The 22,035-nt window shown below is 41.4% G+C and overlaps 1 protein-coding gene across 2 annotated transcripts in view; it reads right to left on the bottom strand.

Annotated features, from left to right (window-relative positions):
* Positions 1-22,035, bottom strand: part of fyco1a (FYVE and coiled-coil domain autophagy adaptor 1a) — a 219,484-nt gene that overhangs the window by 145,757 nt on the left and 51,692 nt on the right. The gene's annotated exons all lie outside the window — the stretch shown is intronic.

The following is a 22,035-nucleotide window of genomic DNA, read 5'->3' as shown; positions in this document are numbered from 1 at the left end:
ATTCTCTGTTGGTTCGTAAATACTATATTGGAGAAAACACTGACGTTACTGTATGCAGCTTCATCATCTGAATCTGATGAATATTCTGACTGATGGATTACATGCCTGCACTTAGGTTCTGATGCTCATCGAAATCTTTCTTTTCAGTACATGAACTATGTAGATAAAGACCATTCCTCCTCAATGAAGCATGACTATCTCACAGACTTTATGGGGAAATGTCTTCAATACACCTATACACTCCACTCGTCAGGGTCCATTGTATGTTATGAATCTCCATCTAATTCCTCATCTCCAACAGAACCACAATGATGCAGCTGGTAGAGCTGCTCCCTCACCGCACCGACCTCCTGGATTCAATCCTGATCTCCGGTGCTGTCTGTGTGGAGTTTGCATGCTCCCCCTCTGACCATGTGGGTTTTCTCCACTTGCTCTGGTTTTCTCTCACATCCCAAAGTCGTGTGGATCGGTAGGTTAGTTGACCACTGTAAGTTGCCCCTCATGTGAGTTGTAGAATCTGGAGTATTAATGAAATGGAGAAAAATTCCAGAAAGCTGCAGCACAGAAATGAACTATGTGCATGAAAGACAGAAAGCTAGCATACAAGTGAACAAGTAATAAGGAAAGCTGGTGGAATGTCGGCCTTTATTTCAGAGGGGTTTGGAGTATAAAAGTATGAAAATCATACTGCATCTGTATGAGCTACTAGTGAGACCACATCCAGAGTACTTTCTCCCGCGCCCCCCCCCCCCGCCCCATCATTTAAGAAATGATGTTATTTCATTGGAGGCAGTTTTAAGAAGGTTCACTAGGATGATGTCACAACAACAGTAAAGGAAAGAAAATTGCTAAGTTTTGGCTTTCTGAAGTCAATGTAGTGATCACCCTCACTTTGTAAATTATATTGCAAGCCATCATTTGTGACATGTATTCCAATTCAATATTCTTCTCTTGACTCTGTTGCCATAGGATTCTATCGCCAGTGGCGTGTTTCTGCTGGGTATTGTTTTTCAACAAATATAACTGGATGAGGCAAGTTTCTGAAGGTTATCCCTTAAGGTAGTTAATGATCTATGAAGGTACTTGAAGAATGCTTTAACAGAGACTGGATTTGGAAGTATTCAAATGGTGAATCCAAATAGAAAACTTAGAGAACTTTAAATTGGAGTGTGTGCCACGAGTAATGACTTGCAAATTAATTTACTAAGGGAGGATGATCAGCATAATGACCTCTGATGGTCAAAACCTAACAGGAAATTTGGCAAGTCTCTTACCTTTGCTGTCTTTACCATGTCATTCAAACCTTTGTGAACTGATCTGCCATTCTGTTGTGAGAAAGGTGGCATTCCAAACAACGGTTACCTCCTCATGGTTCTACTGACTAATTTCTCTGGTTTTCTCCAATGTGACACCAGCATTCTCATTCATTTCAGAATTTTAAGGTCTGCACATGCAATTGGTGTGCATGCATTTCGCTTACTTCAGCACCCGGAAATGGTCTGAATCAGCTGGGCATTATTTGATCATGCTACCATGGAGTGATTCTCTTTACTGACAAATACTTTCACAATACTTAGCCTAAACACAGTGCAGTTTAAAATGTAACCAAAAGATGGGGCCAGAAGTATCTGGGCTAGCTTTGCTTGGAAGCAGCTGCTGTCCAGACCTCAAGAGGTTTGAAACACCGTAGATAAGGACTTCTTCCACACAAGATATTTATTTTCATTTTATGCAGGAGATGAGGCTCTGGGCTGCCAATAAGTATTCAAATGAATTGGTCTATCAGATTTTGACATGATGAATGACAAAATTACCCATTGGATGGAAGTTCTATCCTACCACCATTCTAACTCTCCAATTTGCCCCACGAAAATTCAAGTACAATATGTTTAATTACATATAAACTTGCCAACGGGAAGTGTGATCAGGTTTAGGAGATGGATAATGTATCTTGCAGTCCTTTTCCCTCCCTCATTTATGTCCCCAGGAAAATGACAGTCAGGTCCATAACATCACTCATAGATATTAGTTTTATTCTGATGCTATCCCAAACAATTTCTGTAGATCATCATTGTCACTATTGATTTCAAATCTAGCATTCCTTAAAGATGTGAGGTGTTTTACCATATTTGGAAGCCATACTGTGCTATAGATTGGATGCAGTCCTGTTCCACAATTATAGCACAACCTCAACGGAATTAGGCAGAATCCATTAACAAGGAGCAGCTGAAGCAAGTAGCAATGACTCATTTCAAGGGAAGCTAGGTAAAGAAGGGAAAAAAAATGGAAGGTATCACTGAAAAGGTTGCATTGTATCAAGTATAAAGTAACTTTTTTTGTGCTACCTTGTGTACCCTTTTGTTACCTTGCCTCCAGTTTCACCACCTTGTGCAGCCTAACCTGACAGCTTCCTTGTATGTCTCATTCACAGCTGAATGTCTCAGAAAATTAACTTTTCTTTGGGAAGAAAGAGGAAACTGCAATGAAAGTTTGTGAATGGCATGAACCATGGGCCAGATCATTTGACATGCTGTTTGCCACCCCCCATCTAAGAGAAACATCTACTATTCACACCTTTCGGCAAACCCTTAGCAACCCTGCCAATCTCCTGATAAAGTCCAGCAGTGCCTTCCCCCAGCAAATCCTATGCTATACTGGTATCTTCAGTGTACATGGAAGGTCACAGGACTGACCTTCAGGTGCATTGTTGACACGAGCACTTAAGGCACACAACCTCACATTAAAGGTCTGATACTTGTATTTTCTTCATTACTGTGGAATAACAGAATAAGAATATACCAGGATCAAACAAGTATTTATTTTAACTGGTTGGAATATTGGAAACTGTGTTACATCAAAGCACATTATAAAATAGTTTAAGGAATTTGTATTTTAGTCCAATCATCGATGAGTAACAACACACTGCTTCCTTCAAAATCATAGAATCCATAAGCACATCATTACTAAATCTGCAGATTTAAAATCCCTACAGGACATTACCACAAAATTAATCCAACTGCTCAATTTTACTCCACAAACCTTTTAAAATATTCAACTGTGATTTCCTGAATGGTGATGAGTCAACAAGAGTGAAGCATGCAGCAAGACCATGGAGCTGGGAATGAGTGTTGCTGCCCTCTGGCGTCACCAAAAGGGATTTCATCTTGAAATTCAATTAACCTGCTCCTTCTGTAAATCTTGAATGGGACCCCTACTTGTTGACAAAGCGTCTTGTAAGAGAGTTGTTCCCAAAGTCATCCTTTATTTAAGCGGTCCCTTGGGATTGAGGATTGCTTCTGTTTTTGTACACCCTGAGGTGACTGATGAGGCCAAATTGAAAGATATTCCTGTGAAAGGCAAGTGAATAGTTTATACACCCGTTCTGTTGCTTATGTGAGGCCTCTGTGTGCTTCTGATGCATGGCCTTGAGTATCTCAATACCATTTGAAATGCTCTTTCTCCACTTTGATTAGGCATGGGGCAGGGGTTCCCGAGAGTTAGTAGGGATGTTGCAATTTTTCAAGGAGGCTTTGAGCATATTCTCCGTAAGTATTTGTAACTCAAAGACAAGGAGTTCAACATCTTTTTAAGTGTCATTCTAATAAACAGGCCTCATAAATGAGATCCACTGAATTTGCTAGTGGACTGAATGTATGTGCAGATTAGACAGTTTGTAACAAGAAGGATTGGGCTGTGAGAAGAATTGTTCCATGCAGAAGCACAGGACTAAGAGTAATATTCGCCATTGCAGTATTTTTTTGTGTTGGGCACTATACAATGTAATTTTTTTGAGACCTTTGGAGGAAATCCATATACTGGATGGTCAGGAATGTAATTATGATATACAAATGGATTATGCATATATTAGTGTTGCAGTTAGTGTAACGCTATTACGGTGCCAGTAACCTGGGTTCAATTCCCGACGTTGTCGGTAAGGGATTTGTACATCCTCCCTGTGTCCGCATGAGTTTCCTCCGGGTGCTCCGGTTACCTCCCACATTCCAAAGACGTACAGGTTAGGAGCTGTGGGCATGCTGTGTTGGCGCCGGAAGAGTGGTGACACTTTCGGGCTGCCCCCAGCACATTCTCAGTAACGCAAAAAGATGCATTTCACTGTGTGTTTCGATGTACATGTGACTAACAAATAAATATCTCTCACAGCATAATTTATTTCCATTGTTGCCTCAATCTGACTTGTTATGCTTTTGTGGGTAAAAAATTTAAAAGGCACCCAATTTATTTCTGTGGCCACTGTGTGCCATATAGTCTGATTTGCCAAAAGTGAATGAATGTCAGTGGGAATACCAACTTAGAAGGTTCTGATAGTAACAATGCAACAAATAGCTGGTAAAAACATTGAACATAGAACGGTACAGCACCCTCCTCACCTTTAAGCTGTGCCTTCTAATAATTGATATTTCCACCCTAGGAAAAAGACTCTGACTATCTATCCTATCTGTGCCTCTCGTAATTTTAGATAATTCTGTCAGGTTGCCCCTTAGCCTCCGACGCTCCAGAGAAAACAACCTCACCTTCTTGCTAATGTTCCCATGCAGGCAACATCCTGATAAACCTCTTCTTCACTCTCTACAAAGCCTTCATATCCTTCCTATACTGTGGCAATTAGAAGTGCACAAAATACTCCAAAGTGGCGGAACCAAAGTTTTATACAACTGCAACATGATTTCCCAACTTTTATGTTCAGTGCCCCGACCAATGGAGGCGAGAATGCCATATGCCTTCTTTACCACTCTATCTACTCGTGTTGCCACTTTCAGGGATCTATGGACTTGCACCCCAAGACCCTTCTGTATACCAGTGCTCCAAAGAATACTGCCATACATTGCATACTTTCTTCTTGCATTTGACTTCCCAAATTATATCCCCTTAGCACACTTGTCCACATTAAACTCCATCTGCCATTCCTTTGCCCAAATTTCTATCTGATCTATATCTTGCTGTATCCTTTGACAACTTTCCTTACTGTCCCCAATTCCAATTTTTGTGTTGTCTGCAAAGTTAGTAATTAGACCACCTACATTTACATTCAAATCATTAATCTATATTTCAAACAGCAGAGGGTGCGGCACTGATCCTTGTGGAACACCACTGGTCAAAAATCTCCAGTCAGAAAATAACCCTCCACCACTATGGTCTGAGTTCTATGGCTGAGCCAATTTTGTATCCAGTTTACCAACTCACCAGAGATCCCTTGTGAGATAACCTTTTGGACCAACCTACCGTGAGGGAGCTTGTCAAATGCTTTACTAAAGTCCATGTAGACAACATCCATTGTCCTACCTTCAACCATCATCTTTGTCACTTCCTGAAAATACTCAATCAAATTTGTGAGACAGGATATTCCCCACAAGAATTGGATACAAAATTGGCTTGGTCAATATCCAAATTAACGTTAAACCACAAATCCCAGTGACTTTTCAGGTTGCAGTCCTCTGAATCTGTAGATTTTGTTTCCATTATCAACACTGATGTCTGTAGAGGTCAGAACCCATGCAAAAAGTGACCTAATTCTCATTTGTTTTTTTCAATATTTAATACTGAAACCTCCCCACTCTACCCAACCTTTTGCATTTGGAGTACCTATTATGAATTTATTCCTCAAGCATTGTAACGTGCACAGTTGGACACAGACCTACATCAAACTGTAACAGCAAAAAATAAAAATTATATAAATATATAATTTAAGTAACTGTTTTCTAATTATATAAAATGTTTGCACCACTCATGTAAAATGAAGAAGATGAGATATAACAAAGTCCTATGTAATATCTTCTCTAACATTGTCTCTCCATGACCTCTCTCTGCCACTTTCTATGATGGCTTGTACACTCTCTTCCAGGGAAAGACAAGATGTGTAAGATGGGCGATTCTTCCTGCACAGGTAGCCTGTTACCTACAGCTGTATGCCAGCAAGAACACAATGTGTTAGCAAGGATCTTCCAAGGTATTCAGAGAATCTGCATATTTTGGTGGAACAGTTGGAAGTCTGTGCGTGAAGTGTGAATTGTGGGGTAATAAATTTTTATTCCAGTGCTGAGAATATAAACACAAAGAAAAAAAAAGTTTTTCAATGTGATTGCAGGATTTTTCAGTTCTTGATTCTGGGCTCCTGGCATCAATGGCCTGACCAACTTCTTTTCAATCTCTGCTCTCCTCTGGTCTTTAGGAGATAAAGACTGTCCCTCATCCTCTCCATTGATTGCACCATGGCATCTGCTGTAGCATCAGAAAATGTTACTGCTCACTTACTCCCTCCTTTCAGCATGCAATTACAGAATAGATCAGCTTTTCCCTCCAGCACTGTAGTGTAAATTTTCCATCCAGAATCCCACTGTTTTTTAAGGGTGGCTGGCTGTCATTAAGAGTTATCTTGGCCTTTCTATGTTTTAGCTTCCGACATCCAATAGGTTAGCTGTTAATGAGTGATGTACATGGTGCTCACTGTTTACATGATTTGGCGCAAGCTGGTAGCTGGCTCCGTGCACTTTCTCTTCCTCACCCCTCCACCATGGTCTTGGCCCTGGCTTCAGATACAATGCAATTTCTAAGGCCTGATGCCTCCATTTCCCAAGCAAGAAAAAAACAGGCAAAGATTTACTAAAGTAGCATTTTCAATTATATGATTTTGTTCATCAAAATACCTTGACACAGAATCAGAGTAAAGGGAAGTACCATTCTAAAATGCTTACACAAAAAGTTTCACTATTATGCTTTAACAAAGCATTGCAGAAAATTGCAAAACCAGGAATTAATGCTTGAAATTGGGAAATGCATGTCATTGCAAAATCAGTAATGACGCAGAGATGTTGCTACCAGGTCCATTGAAGGGAATTTGGGGCCTGGTAAATCACTTCAGCCCAATCTGTGAACAGGAGAAGAGCATTTGTGTACCTCGTCAGGCTCCTCCACTCCAAGGAAAACAAACACAGCCCATCCAGTCTCTCCTCATAACTGAAACACTCTGAAATATCTCCTGATTTCAATCCTGGAACACCTGACCCTAATGTTTAGAACATGCCCCTTATTTATAGACTCCCCAATCATTTATCCTTTAAGTTTCCCTTATGTTGTTTTAATTGAGCTTCCAACCAAATGGCATTTTGGAAATACATATTAGTTAATTTAGTAATTTTCCAATAGTGCGAAAGTTACAATGTTATTTCTATTAATATTAATGTGCATTATTGTAGTTAAAGCAAAATACTGCAGAAGAATTCAATGGAATTTATGCAGGGAGGTATAGGTGGGATGCATGTTCAAATTGTACAGTATTTCTCATAGCCTCTGCAAGTAAATTAGTGTTAATTTACCTCTGCACTGGTGAACTAAGACATGTCCTTTCATTTCCCAAAAACACTTTGTCTAAATGATGCACAAATGCTACTATTGAATAGAAGAATGCACCATCTCACATTGGCAACATCCTTTGGCATGAATTACATCAATGTTATTTCGTGGAAAACAAAGTGTTAAATTATAAACCTTGAATTTAATCTGTTTAGTAAACTGTCAGAATAATTGCATCCTTTGCATTTTGAAAAAATAGTTAAGCATTCTTGTTTCAGAATAATTACTTGATGCTGCCTTGTACTCAGAAGGACCATGATAACTTGTCTACTGGACATCGACTATTTCCCTAAAGAATGGGTTCTGATCCTTTAATGATTGTCTGATCATCTGCTATGCACAGAAGCTTCTTGTCTCAAGTCAAAAAACAGTGTGGACAATTTTCCACGCTGAGACAATCATCAATCAATCAGAAAGTTAAAACGTTAATGTTAATTGGTATCAAAGTCATATCCAATGACAATGGCCCAAAAGATTACCAGAAGGAACTGAGTCAACAAACCCAAGCCTGAGGTAAAATATGACTTTAAAATTACCATAAGACTATAAGGTATAGGAGCAGAATTAGGCCATTCGGCCCATTGAGTCTGCTCCACCATTCAATCATGGCTGTTTTTTTTTCTCAACCCCATTCTCCTGCCTTCTCCCTGTTAACCTTGACCCTTCTACCAATCAAGAACCTATCAATCTCTGCCTTAAATAGACCAAATAACTTGACATACACAGTGCTCCATGGCAACTAATTCCACAGACTCACCACTCTCTGGTTGAAGAAATTCCTCCTCATCTCAGTTCTGAAGGGACATCCCATTATTCTGAGAATGTGCCCTTGGATCCTAAACTCTCCTACCAATGGAAACATCCTCTCCACTTCCACTCTATTCAGGCCTTCCAGTGTATGATCACTCCACACTATATTGCCATCACTCCAAAATCATGACAGACTAATCTATCCCTTTCTTAATTCGAACTTGTTTAATGTAGACATGAAATCAGCAGTATAAAAAGGCTTGATGATTGAGCTGCAGAGTGAATTTAGTGTGCACTGAGATTCTGAGTAAACAAGTCAGGAGACATCCAAGAAACATCAGTCAAGAAGGATAGGAAAGCAAAGCTTCAGGTTAAATCTCAACATTGACAATCTGACCACTGGCGGTTCTGGTTCAAGAATGCAATTTCCTGTCCATTTTCATTCCCTTTTTTGTTATTGGACTTCAGCAGAATAGCATTTAATCACACCCATAGTTTCAGGAACTTAAACAGCTCAACATAACTTACTGTTAACATTTTAGGACTAAACTTGTTCCACTCACTGGCTAGGACCAGTGTAGACATCCACCCAATGAGACTGTTTTAGCATTCAGTTAGATCATGGCTGCTCTTGTTACACTACCTATCCAAGTCTATAACTTCTAATACTCATATTGTGTCAGCTTTATAAATGCATCAGATGTAGTGGTAATTTTCCAAGGTTCAACACTTAGCCAACCTTGAATGTTCCCGTCATTGATACATTGTTGGAAAGCAGGCATACAATACAAATCTCCTGTGTAGTGGGATTACACACATAGATACCTGAAAATTTATATTTCATTTGTTGAACAAGTGTCTTTCAATTCTAGCTTTAAAGTTTTCAATTAACCCATTCAAACTTCATATAATTTTGAAGGAGAGAGTTCCTGATTTATATCAACCTTCATCTGAAGAGCTTTTCCTGACATCATCTCTTTATTATCCAACTTCAGTTTTGCTCTAGAATCTCCCTCACCAAAGAAAATAGCTTCAGTATACGCAATCAAATCATTTAGCAATTTACAATATCTCAATTAGATCATCCCTTTATTCTTCAATAGACAATGGTTTACAAACCTAGTCTGTACAACATGATGTCACAATTTAATCCTTTTAGTTCTGATGTCATTCTGGACCACAACCCCTCCAAGGCTACGATCTCCTTTCTGATGTGCAGTGCTACAACAGGAGTGCAGCAGAAAAATTAACATTTCTATTAACTATGTATTCCAACTTCCTGAGAAAAAGAAAAACAATACATTCAAAAACATTTTTATACATGTGCACTTGTCCGATTTCTGTATAAATCTCTCTGTTCATCCTAGCTTCTCATCATTAAGAAAATGATCGGGTCAATCTTTTTAAATTGCAGTGTCAACAACCTCATATTCAACCTACTCAATCTTCTGCAATTTTCCATACTGACCCAATCTAGTTGTTGCAACTTTCTACTTCCATCCACACAATTAACTTTGTGACCTAAATTAGTGTTACTGGCAGATTTAGACAAACATTCATCTACTCCTTCATCAATTTCATTTATATGCAGTGCATATAAGTAGAAGGGTATCTTTAAAAACTGAATGTACCATATGTTATCTTGATGCATTGTTGTACCAGACTGAAGTTTATTTCATACTGCCTTCAGTGAATGATGTTTTGTGTGCTTATACAAGCAACAATACAACGAAGCCAATAGACACAACATCGGCATTGAGTTTCTCACTTACTGCAACACAGGAGGCCACTTGGCTCAATGGGTGCATGCCAGCACCCAGCAGCCTAAACCTCTTAGTCCCATTTCCCCTGTCCTTATTTCCTTGTAGCCCTATAACTTACTCTCTCTCATGTGCTCATCAACTCTACCTGATTCCTTAACCACTTATCTGCAAAGAGGAGTAATTTACAATAGCCAATTAACCTACCAGCACATTTTTGGGAGGATATGAGAGAAAGTGAAAAAAAGTGTCACAGGGAAAATATACAAGATTTGTGCCAGCAGTACCCAACATCTGAATTCATCCCAAATCCCTGGAGATGGAGACAGCATGGCCAGCTGTTGTGCCACTTTGCCACCTTTAGTTTGGGATACTCCTGCTTTGGCGAGTACTGGGACAGCTCCAATTTTCCAAGATTCCCTGGATTCAGAGAAGGCTCCATTAGGTTGGAAAATAGCAATTGTAACTGCCTTAGTCCAAGTGTGAAGGAGAGAGAAAGCAGGAAACCACAGGCTAGTTACTTTATCATCTCTCATGGGGAACATATTAGAAGATGTTATTAAAGTTATTTTAGCAGGACACTTAAAAAGGTTCAAGGTCCCAAGCCCTGAGATGCAGAGGATCTGGGTGTCCTAAGCATGATTTGCAAAATACCTAGTAGGCAAGTACAGCATATAATTAGGAAATCTGAGAGAAATTACTTGGGGAAGCTATGCAAAAGTAGGGAGAATAATTTTCGGTTATGTGGAGCATTAGTGAGACCAAATCTAAAGTAAGAATGAATGTTAATGTTAATCATTTCAGAGTAAGTTGACCTGGAATCTGCAGGTTGTCTAATGAAGAAAGTTTAAGCATGCTTGGCTTGCACCTACCTGAATTTAGAAAAAGGAGAAGGGGCTCGATTGGAATATATAAGATCCCGAGGAGTCTTGACAGGGTGGATGTTGAGAGGATGTTTACTCTTCTGGGAGAACCTAAAACTTGGTGGTTCATGAGTCTTTGGAACTTATTTTCTTCAAGGGAGGTGGAAGCAGAGTCTGTGAACAAGGTAGAGGTAGATGCATACTTGATAAGAAAGGGGGTGATAAGTTATTGGGTGTTGGTGGGAGTGTGGAGCTGAGGTTACTATCAGATCAGCCATGAAATTATTAAATGGCAGAGCAGACTTGAGTGGCTGAGTGTCCTACTCTTGCTCCTAAGTCATATGTTCATATGTTTGCGATCCAGTGCAAAGAAAACAGAGATTGAGAGTCTGTGAGTAGAGCAATGAAGATGGCAGGCAGTGGACATGACAGATACATGTCATTGAGAGAAACAAACAGTCTCAGTTATTTGTCTGATAGATGGAAAATATTACTGAGAGCAAAGGATAATGTTGAAATCACAGGATAGAACACAAAATACAGAAATTCAATGATACATCAGAAAGAAAGGTAATATTGTTATTCTTGATTGGGCCGGACACATATGAAGAATTAATGAGTCTACTCATGCCATTATCTACAGGCAAGGTCACATATAAGGGCATGGTGGAAGCCTCAAAGGAACATTTAATTGCACCACCATCAGCGATTTTTGAAAGCTGCATATTTGGCATGTGAAACTAATGACCAGAGGAAGTGGTTTCTGAATGCATGGTAAGGCATAAGATACTGACAAAATGTCTTGACCTGTTATGGATCAAGTATTGCAGGAGCACTTAGAATGCAGACAAAGGTGAATTAGAAAATTCAGATAAAACTATTTGATATTCTGGTTACAATGTTAGAGGGAGCACGCCAGATGAGACCTGTATGGAAATAATGTTTAAGGGTGGGAAGCTGTTTCACATAAGGTGTAATTCTTGAATGCAATTGTTGGCCAAGCAAGCAGGAAGATAAGTGCAATCTCCAGCTCTTTGTCTACCCACAGTGTGGGCCACGTGGTTACCAAAGCAACTTTTTAGCAGGAAAGATTTGGTCTCAAGGACCAGAAAGGCAGGAAAGACCAGGATGGCCATGATGTAAAGCAGCTATGAAGAGGTCCTCCACAGACTAGGGTACTGCAAGCACTCCAGGCATTCAGGCAGCCCCAGAAATCAACAGGACAACAAAGCCTTTTTGACTGCAAGAAAATAATCACAACAAATGGTCATCCAGTGAAGATGGCAATTGACACGTGCAAATCACTCGTTAATGGGTCATGACATGTATAAGCGATTGTTTAGTGAACTCCATTGGTAAGCTGAAATGCCACTCAGTGAAATATTCCAGGGGGTTCTGGCAGATTCTTGGGAAGATGTTTTGTATTGTGGCACCAGGACATGCAGAGAAAATCACTGATATTCATGGCCATTAGATGGTGGACACCCTGGACTGGCTGGAGACTCTGTATTTTAATGGGTGATGATCCATATCCTTGGCACCTGTGAGCCAGGCATAAGATTTAGGCACAATACAAGTGTTTCTACACTGACATGTATAATGACATTATTGAGTACAAAGCTCCAATTTGCATTCATCTTGGATTCAAATTCACTTACTGTCAAACGGGACCAGTATCCTGTACCCATAAACCAGAGGTGCAGGAAGAACTATGTCAATTTATTTTTTCTCTTTTATTTATTTGTATTTCAGGTCTTGGCAACAATGGTAAGGGTAGTATTTATTGCCCATGCCTGATACTGTTCAAAATATTAGAACAGAATGGGAATTAATGGAGGTCCAACACAGTGGGTGGGTAACCCCATTAGTGATGGTCCCAAGGCAGATTGTGTAAAGTCTGCAGCATTACCCTGAACAGATGAGCAGCATCCACTGCCCACTTCACAAGATTTTTTCATGGAATTAACAAGTTCCTGACACCTTTAGCAGACTTGACCTCTTTCATGCCTGTGCACAGTTGAATATGGATTAAGGAAGTCAGACCTACTCAATAAATAATGTACACGAGCGGTTTGTGTGCCAATGCCAAACTACCATCTGGGGTAAGTCAACTCTGAAGATCTTTCAATCTGCAATGGTTAAAATGCTGCAAGGGATCCCTCTGCTTCTCTGCAATCAAAATGAAACCACTTACTGCCACAGGGACTGAACAAGAACACTTGAAGGTTCTGGTGAAATACTCAACTGACTACAAAGGTACAATGTCTGAGTCAAATGGAACAAATGTGAACTTGAAGCTGGAACAGTCTAAAAATTCATTTGTAGTCAAGAATTTGTTGCTTTAAGTCCCAACAGGTTGAAGTGTTGCTGGTAGGTTAAAATGCGGGCTCCCGTGAATATTGGACTTTGGTGAAGAGAGTGAGCAACAACAAGGTAAGTGCAAGATAAGTTGTTTGTTTTTCCTTAATTTCACTGGATTATTTTTAGAGTATATTAAAGGGACAGTAATGTCAGTCAGTGGAGTGGTATGCTCCTCCTGTGAGATGTGGGAGATCAGGGAGCAGTCAAGTGTCCCTGATGACTATGTCTGCAGGGCGTGTGTTCAGCTGCTGCTCCTCTCAGACCACATGGATTGGTTGCAGTGGCAGCTGGACACACTGAGGAGCATCCAGGAGGCAGAGGTGGTTATAGATAGTAGCTTCAGGGAGGTAGTCACACCAAAAGTTCATCCAAATAGATTGATGACTGCCAGGAGAGGCAGACAAGTAGTGTTCTGTGGCTGTTCCCCTCTCAAACAAGTAGACCATTTTGGATACGGTTTGGGGGGGGGGGGATGGCCTCTCCAGGGAAAATAGCAGCAGTCAGAACAGTAGCAGCACGTCTGGCTTTGTTGAACAGTAGGCTAGGGCAAAGTCTGGGTGAGCATAGTGATAGGGGTGCTATAGTCAGGGGTACAGGCAGGTGTTTCTGTGGCTGTGTGTGAGACTTCAGGATGGTGTGTTGTCTCCCTGGTGCTAGGGTCAAGGATGTCTCTGAGTGGGCACAGGACATTCTGAGAGGGGAAGGTGAGCAGCCAGAGGCTGTGGTCCACATTGGTACCAATGGCATAAGCAGGAAGGGAGATGATGTCCTGCAAAGAGAATTTAGGAGATGGGTAGTAATTTTTAAAAAAAACAGGATTTCCAGGGTTGTACTCTTGGGATTACTACCTGTGCCATGTGCCAGTGAGGCAAGAAATAGAAAGATAGCGTAGTTCAATACATGGCTAAGGAGCTGGTACAGGAGGGAGAGCTTCAGATATAGTGCTCTTTTCTAGGGCAGGTGGAACCTATACAGGAGGAATGGGTTGAACCTACACTGAAGGCGTACCAATATCCTTGCAGGGAGGTTCGCTGTTGCTACTCGAGAGGGTTAAGCTAGAGTGGCAGGAGTTAGAAATCAGAGCAGCAGGTCAGAAGGTGGAGGGATCGATGGGAAGTTAGAGCTTATGACAAACAAGTCTGAAAGGAAGGACAGGCAGGGACATGGTGGGACTGATGGGCTGAAGTGTGTTTATTTTAATTAAAGGACTCAGAGTAAGATAGATGAACTTCGAGCCTGGATCAGTGCATGGACCTATATTGCTGTGGCCATTATAGAGACATAATTGTGGGGGAGACAGGACTAGCAGCTCAACATTCCAGGATTTTGATGTTTCATATGTGATAGAGAGGAAGGTAAAAGGGGTGGAGGAGTTGCATTACTAATTGGGGAGAATGTCACAGCTGCACTAGGAAAGGACATACTGGTGGGCTCATCCACAGACGCAATATGGGTAGAGTGCAAAAAGAACAAAGGTGCAATCATTCTGATAGAATTATACTACAGGCCTCCCAATAACCAGTGGGAGATAGTGAAATGGCTATGTAGGCAGACTGTGGAAGGATCTAAAGGCAACAAGGTTGTTGTAGTGGGCGATTTTAACTTCCCCAGTATTGACTGGGATTTCCTTAGTGCAAGAGGCTTAAATGGGGCAGAATTTGTTAGTGGCATCAAAAAGGGTTTCTTGAAACAGTATGTGGATACCTTGTATTGGGAAATAAGCCTGGCCAGGTGACTGACATTTCAGTGAGAGAACATATTGGAAATGGTGATCACAGCTCCTTATGTTTTAAGATAGTTATGAATAAGGATAAGTAGGACCTAGGGGGAAAATATTAATTTGGAGTAGGGCAAATAACAGCATTATTAGGCAGGAACAGTTGTTTTTGGGTAAGTCTACATCTGACATGTGGTAGTCATTTAAAGGACAGCTGACCAGAGTTCAGGGCAGGCATGTTCCAGTTAGGAGGAAGGACAAAGATGATAAGGTAAGGGAACCTTGGATGACAAGAGGAGTAGTATATTTAGTCAAAGTAAAAGGAAGCATATGTAAGGTTTAGGAAACAGAATTTGGTCAGGGTCATTAAGGACTGTAAAGAAAACCAAAAAGGACTCAGGCAAGAAATTAGGAGGGTCAAAAGGGGAAATGAAATATCTTTGTCAAGTCAGATTAAAGGGAATCCCAAGGCATTCTATACACAGACATCATGGGTAGAAATGCCTGTTCCTGTGCTGTACTGCTCTATGTTCAAAGTTGTCCAACTGGGATTCAGAATCAAGGAATGGGTAGAGACCTATCTGGATAAGGCAGTTGTTGTGCCAGACTCATGTGACTCAAGTATTGGAACACAGCTTCACTCCTTCCTTCAGTTGTTTCAGCACCACTCAATGTTTTTGCTGAGTTTGGTCAGCATGTTGAATTCCCTTCTCAAGTTACTCCACAAGAGTTACTCCATATGGCTCTGAGCAAAGAGCAACAGTGGATATAAAAGTTATGCAGAGCAATGCTTAATGGTGAATATTCCCTTGTCTATTATGATTTGTAGACACCATTGCAACCTGTAGTAGAAACAGGCCATGTGCTTGTATAGACAGCGCAAATGGCAAAAAAAAAATCACTCTCTGCACCTTTTCCTCGATGTAAAAGACTACATCCAGATCAAAAAAGAGATGCGATCATCTTTGGGGTAACTAGATATGTAGATTCTGGTTAATATGGTCATGGACCATAACTCTTGCTGGCAGTTTTTGTGCCAACGTTGACCATTCTTGGGCCAGTGACTGCACACTCAATACTGCACATCAAAGCAGAATGCTGCAGCAGGTGCATTGTCGGGCAGCTACTAATTTGGAATGCAATGTCCATAAGTAGATGTGAGTGTATATTTAAGAACGATGGGTACTAGGGAGAGCAGTGAAGATGGTTGTCAGTGGATGTGGTGGATACATCAGTGAGTTTGAACAGTCTCAATCATTTGCCCTTTTGTGGATATGACTATTTCTGCAGGCAACCAGCGCTGTCAAGGTCTTGGAAGAGAACAGAAGACAGAGCATTGCAACAAAATGCAAGAATATGAAGGCAAATTTGTAGCTTTGGCAGGACCTGAGGCATATCCGACCTTGTTGAGTCTGCCAGCACCACAATCTACAGATGGACTCTCAAATGATGATCATGAAATCTCGAAAGGATTTTTAATCTGGCTCCATCAAAGATTTTCGAGGACTTCAGGTGTGGCTTGTACAATCAGAAATTAAAGGAAAGAGTTGGTGATATGTGGCCAGGCTGCAAACATTGATAGCATGGTGCAATTTCCAAACATTTTTTTAGACTAGGTGTTGGGAGGTCACTTAGAATGCTGACTAGTGAATGAGAGAATTCAGACAGAGCTCATTGGACTCAATGTGCAGTCTAATTATGGGCATGGATTTTAAAAATGTGAAATGAAACTGACGATGTGGTATTCTGCTTCATGGTCAATTCACATGATTCTCAAGTTGGTTCACAAGATCACAAGACAAGGGAGCAGAAGTAGGCCATTTGGCCCATGGAGTCTGCTCCAAAGATAAGGGGAAAAACAAAACAAAAATGAGAAATGGGGGGGGGGGGGGGGGGGGGGGGGGGGAGTCTGCTCCATGAGCAGAAAAAAAAACTATTCTAACCCCAATTTCCGGCTTTATCCCCATATCCCTTGATACATTGACCAATTAGATATCTATCTATCTCCTCCTTAAACGCCTCCAGTGATCGGGCCTCCACTGCTGTACGTTGCAAGGAATTCCATAAATTCACTACCCTCTAGCTAAAAAATTTCTCCTCATCTCTTTAAACCTGTACCCTCTAATTCTAAGATTGTGCCCTCTTGGTCTTGGATTCACCCACCAGGGAAACAGCTTGGCCACATCTACTCTGTCCAGTCCTTTCAACATTTTAAATGTTTCTATGAGGTCTCCTCTCATTCTTCTGTACTCCAGTGAGTACGGTCCAAGAGCCGACAAAACGCTCATCATATGTAGCCCTTTCATTCCGGGCATCATTCTCGTAAATCTCCTCTGAATCCTCTCCAACAATCAGCACATCCTTCCTACGATATGGGGCCCAAAACTGTACACAGTATTCTAAATGAGGCCTCACTAGTGCCCGTAGAGCCTCATCAACACTCCTTACTTTTATACAGCTATACCTCTCGAAATGAATGCCAACATAGCATCGCTTCCTTACTGCCAATCCGACCTGGTGTTAACCTTTAGGGTATCCTGCACGAGTACCCCCAAGTCCTTTGTACTTCTGTACTTTGAATTTTCTCCCCATCTAGATAATAATCTGCCCATTTATTTCTGTTTCCAAGTGTACATACTGCACATTTCTCAACATTGAATCTCATCTGCCATTTCCTTGCCATTCTCCTAAACTATCTAGGTCTCTCTGCAACCTTCCCGTCTCCTCAATACTCCCTACTCCTCCAACTATCTTGGTGTCATCTACAAACTTATCCACAAAACCATTTACTCCATCATCCAAATCGTTAATGTACAAGGTAAAAAGAAGCAGCCCAGACACCGACCCCTGCGGAACACCACTAGTAACCGGTAGCCAACCGAACAGGATCCTTTTATTCCCACCCTTTGCGTTCTGCCAGCCAGCCAATGCTCCACCCATTCTGTTATTCCTACCTGTAATTCATGACCTCTTCATCTTAGTTAATCAGTCTCTTGTGCAGCACCTTGTCGAAGGTGTTTTGAAAGTCTAAATACAATGTCTACCGCCTCTCCCTTATCCACCCTACTGAGGTTTCCTCAAAAAAGTCCAATAGGTTGGTCAGGCAGGATCTTCTTCACAAAACCATGCTGGCCTTGGACCTATCTTGCCTTGAACCTCTAGGTATTCCATAACCTCATCCTTGAGGATTGATTCTAATAACTTTCCCACCACCAATGTCAGACTAAAAGGTCTGTAATTTCCTTTATGCTGCCTCCCACCTTTCTTATACAGTGGAACGACATTTGCGACCCTCCAGTCCTCTGGAACCATGCCGGAGTCTGTCGATTCCTGGAAAATTATCACCAATGCCTCCACAATCTCTAAAGCCACCTCCTTCAGAACTTGGGGATGCACCTCATCCGGTCCGGGAGACTTATCAGTCTTTAGTCCATTTAGCTTTCCTAGCACCTTCCCTCTAGTAATCTTAACTGAACTCAGTTCCATTCCTTGAGACCCCTGACTATCTGGTATATTGCTGACGTCCTCCACAGTGAAGACCGATGCAAAATACTCATTTAGTTCCTCTGCCATCTCTTTATCATCCATTATAATCTCTCCCGCACTGTTATCGATTGGTCCTATATCAACCCGTGTCTCTCTTTTACTCCTTATATATTTAAAAAAACTCTTAGTATCCTCTCGAATGTTATCTGCCAACTTTCTTCCATATTCAATCTTTCTTTCCTAATGACCCTTCTTAGTTTCTTTCCGCAGGTTTTTAAAAGTTTCCCAGTCTTCTGTTTTCCCACTAATTTTTGCTTCCTTGTATGCCCTCCCTTTTTGCTTTTATTTTAGCCTTCACCTCTCTCATTATCCACATTTGTGCCTTTTTTCCTTTCAAAACCTTCTTTTTTCTTGGAATATATCTATCCTGCATTTTCCTTATCTCTTGTAGAAATTCCATCCATTTCTGCTCTGTCGTCCCTTCAGCTAGCTTACTCTTCCAGTCAATTTGGGCCAACTCCTCTCTCATGCCACTGTAATTTCCTTTGTTCCACTGAAATATCAATACACCAGTTATCAGCTTCTTCTCAAATTTGAAACTGAATTCAATCATATTGTGACCATTAGTTCCAGTGGTTCCCTTACCTTTAGTTCCCTAATCACCTCCAGTTCATTACAACAGCACCCAATCCAAAACAGCTGATCCCCTGGTGGGCTCATCAACAAGTTGCTCCAAAAAGCCATCCCATAGACATCCCACAAACTCACTCTCCTGAGATCTACTGCTTGCTGATTTCCCAGTCCACCTTCATGTTAACATCCCCCATAATTATCTTAATGTTGTCACTCTGACATGCTTTTTCTATTCAAACTGCAACTTATAGTCCACATCCTGACTGCTGTTAGGGGGCCTATATATAACTGCTACTATTGTCCTTTTACCCTTGCTATTTCTTAGCTCCACCCATAAGGATTCCACCTCTTCTGACCCAATGTCCTTCCTTTCTATTGATTTTATATCATTACTAACCATCATGGCCACACCACCCTCTCTGCCTACCCGCCTATCCTTCCTATACATTGTATACCCCGGGACATTGAGTTCCCAATCACATCCGTCATAAAGCCATGACTCAGTGATTGCCACAATGTCATATTTATTAACCTATAGTTGTGCCATTAGGTCATCCACTTTATTCCTAATGCTACGTGCATTTAAATATAGTACATTTAGTCCAGTATCTGCTACTGATTTTGTTGTACTTCTATCATTCAGCAAATTATCCTGACTTTTCACCTGCCTGTCCTTCTTACCATCCTCACTGCACACTATCACGGACTTGTTTCTATATACCTCATTCTCTATCCTAACATCCTGTATCCTAACATCCTGGCTTGTTGTACTTCTATTGTTCAGCAAATTATCCTGACTTCTCACCTGCCTGTCCTTCTTGCCATCCTCACTGCACACTGTCTTGGACTTGTTTCTATAAACCTCCTCCCTTACCCTAACATCTTGTATCCTAACATCCTGGTTTCCATCCCCCTGCCAGATTAGTTTAAACCCTCCCCAGCAGCTAAATTAAACATTCCCGCCAGGATATTGGACCCTTTGGAGTTTAGGTCATGCCTCCCCCAAAAAAGGTCCCAATGATCCAGAAATCTGAAGCCCTGCCACCTGCACCAGTCACTCAGCCACGCATACATCTGCCAGATCTTTCTATTCTTACTTCCATTAGCACGTGGCATAGGTAATAATCCTGAAATTACCAGCTTAGAGGTCCTACTTTTCAACTTTCTTCCTAAGTCCTTGTATTCCTCCTTCAGGACCTCTTCTCTTTTTCTACCTATGTCATTGGTACCTACATGTACCAAGACTTCTGGCTGATCACCCTCTCCCCCTCAGAATATTCTGGACGCAGTCTGTGACATCCAGTACCCTGGCACCAGGGAGGCAACACACCATCTGGGATTCATTGTCGGTTTCGCAGAATCTGTTATCCATTTCCCCTCACTATAGAATCCCCAATAACCACTGCATTACTCTTTCCCTGCTGGACCACAGTACCAGGCACGTGCCAAAGTCCCCGGTTGCCGTGGTCTTCCTCTATTGGGTCATCCTCTCCAACGGAATCTAAAATGAGATACCGATTTTTGAGGGGGACTGCCACAGAGGTACTCTCTACAAACTCTTTATAACTTCTGTCTATTTCCTGCTCGCTCTCCCTAATCAGCCGAAGGTCATCGAGCAGCTGCTCCAGACTCTCAACACATTCCTTGAGGAGCCAGCATCTCGGTGCATTTTGTGCAGATGTAGTCATCGGGGAGGCTGGTAGTCTCTCAGGGTCCCCACATCTGGCACTCCAAACATAAGACCAACCCCAGATGCATACTGCTATAGCAGTGTCCAATACTATATGACTGAGGTAAATAAACCAGTGACTTACCCCCGCTCTATAAATCTCGCCTCTTACCCAGTCTTGCCGAAGTATGTTGAGCCAAAGCCCAACCACTCTGCTCCCTCTCACTCCGCTGCCCGCTCCAACGCTGCCCGCTGGATATGGTGGTCTTTTTTTTAGATTGTCCGCATGCTTCCGAGTGACGTCACGCACCTGTGCAGTCACTCGCCGCTATCCCGAACGCTAGAAAGAAAAAAAACTCGCTCCTCGTTAATTTCCGGCTCTCTCCGCTCTCTTGCTGCTGAAAAGAAAGCTGAAGGTACTCCTCTAACTTTTAAATCGCCCTTTCGGTCAGTGCAAAAGGTGAGAAGGCTACAAGTCATGTCAATGCCAAAAGGCAGAAGGCCTTGCCATGGATGTTAGGGTAAAATTTGACCCCAGTGTGTCTCTTCAAGAAAGGATGGATTTCAGACTAGATGTATATGAGCCCATCAGGAGAAGTGATCGACTGGAATTATTGATGTTTGAACTGGAAACTTTAGAGATGATAAGTACGGTTTATTGTGTTCAGATTTGCAGAGGGGAGGATGAAGAGACTGACTAAAGCGATTTAATCTGCATGAAGAAAGTGGCCAAAGGTTATGTGTGGCCTGGGATTGACCTGGATCTTGAAGATCTGATGACAACAAGCTTGGTGTGTCAAGATTGCAGGACACAGTTGCTCACAGATTTGGTGCAAACATAAAAGTGGCTGCAATGGGCGTGCATGTATGTTCTTCCACTGGAAATGAGTACTTCTCCTGTTGTCTCCAGTTCCAGCTTGAAAAGATGGGAGTGGCAGCAACCATCAGCACATGTGACCGAGCCTCAATGTGTACCTCGACTTAAATTTTCCAGTAGAGCTGTCTCTATGTAATACTTGCCTGAATATTCTAGCAAATTTCTTGCCTCCCCCACAGTCCTTGAATATGCTTTCCTTCTCAAATTTCTTGTGGGTGTTTATTTCAATATTATTGTATAACATTGAAATAATTTTCATATGATTATGTTGTTGCATTTCACTTTGACTAATGATGCTTTTTAGGAAAATTAATTACATTGATAAAAGTGTTTTAATTTCTGAGTCAGTGGCAGCAATGAGATATCTCAAAATCACTAGCACTTACCAGAACCTTGAGGTCAGTGTGGCTGTGATTATTAAACTTTCACCTGCAATAAGGGTGACACTTTGTTACTGGGGGAGAGTTAGAAAAGTTAAAGCAACTTTGAACAGTCTATGTTTTCAGTTTTGGTTTTTGCTGAAGTAAATTCTGATCTCAACTTTTAAATTG

The sequence above is a fragment of the Pristis pectinata genome, chromosome 5 (genome assembly GCF_009764475.1).
Source record: "Pristis pectinata isolate sPriPec2 chromosome 5, sPriPec2.1.pri, whole genome shotgun sequence".
In the NCBI taxonomy this organism is placed as follows: domain Eukaryota; kingdom Metazoa; phylum Chordata; class Chondrichthyes; order Rhinopristiformes; family Pristidae; genus Pristis; species Pristis pectinata.
This window is presented reverse-complemented; position numbering and strand designations above follow the sequence as displayed.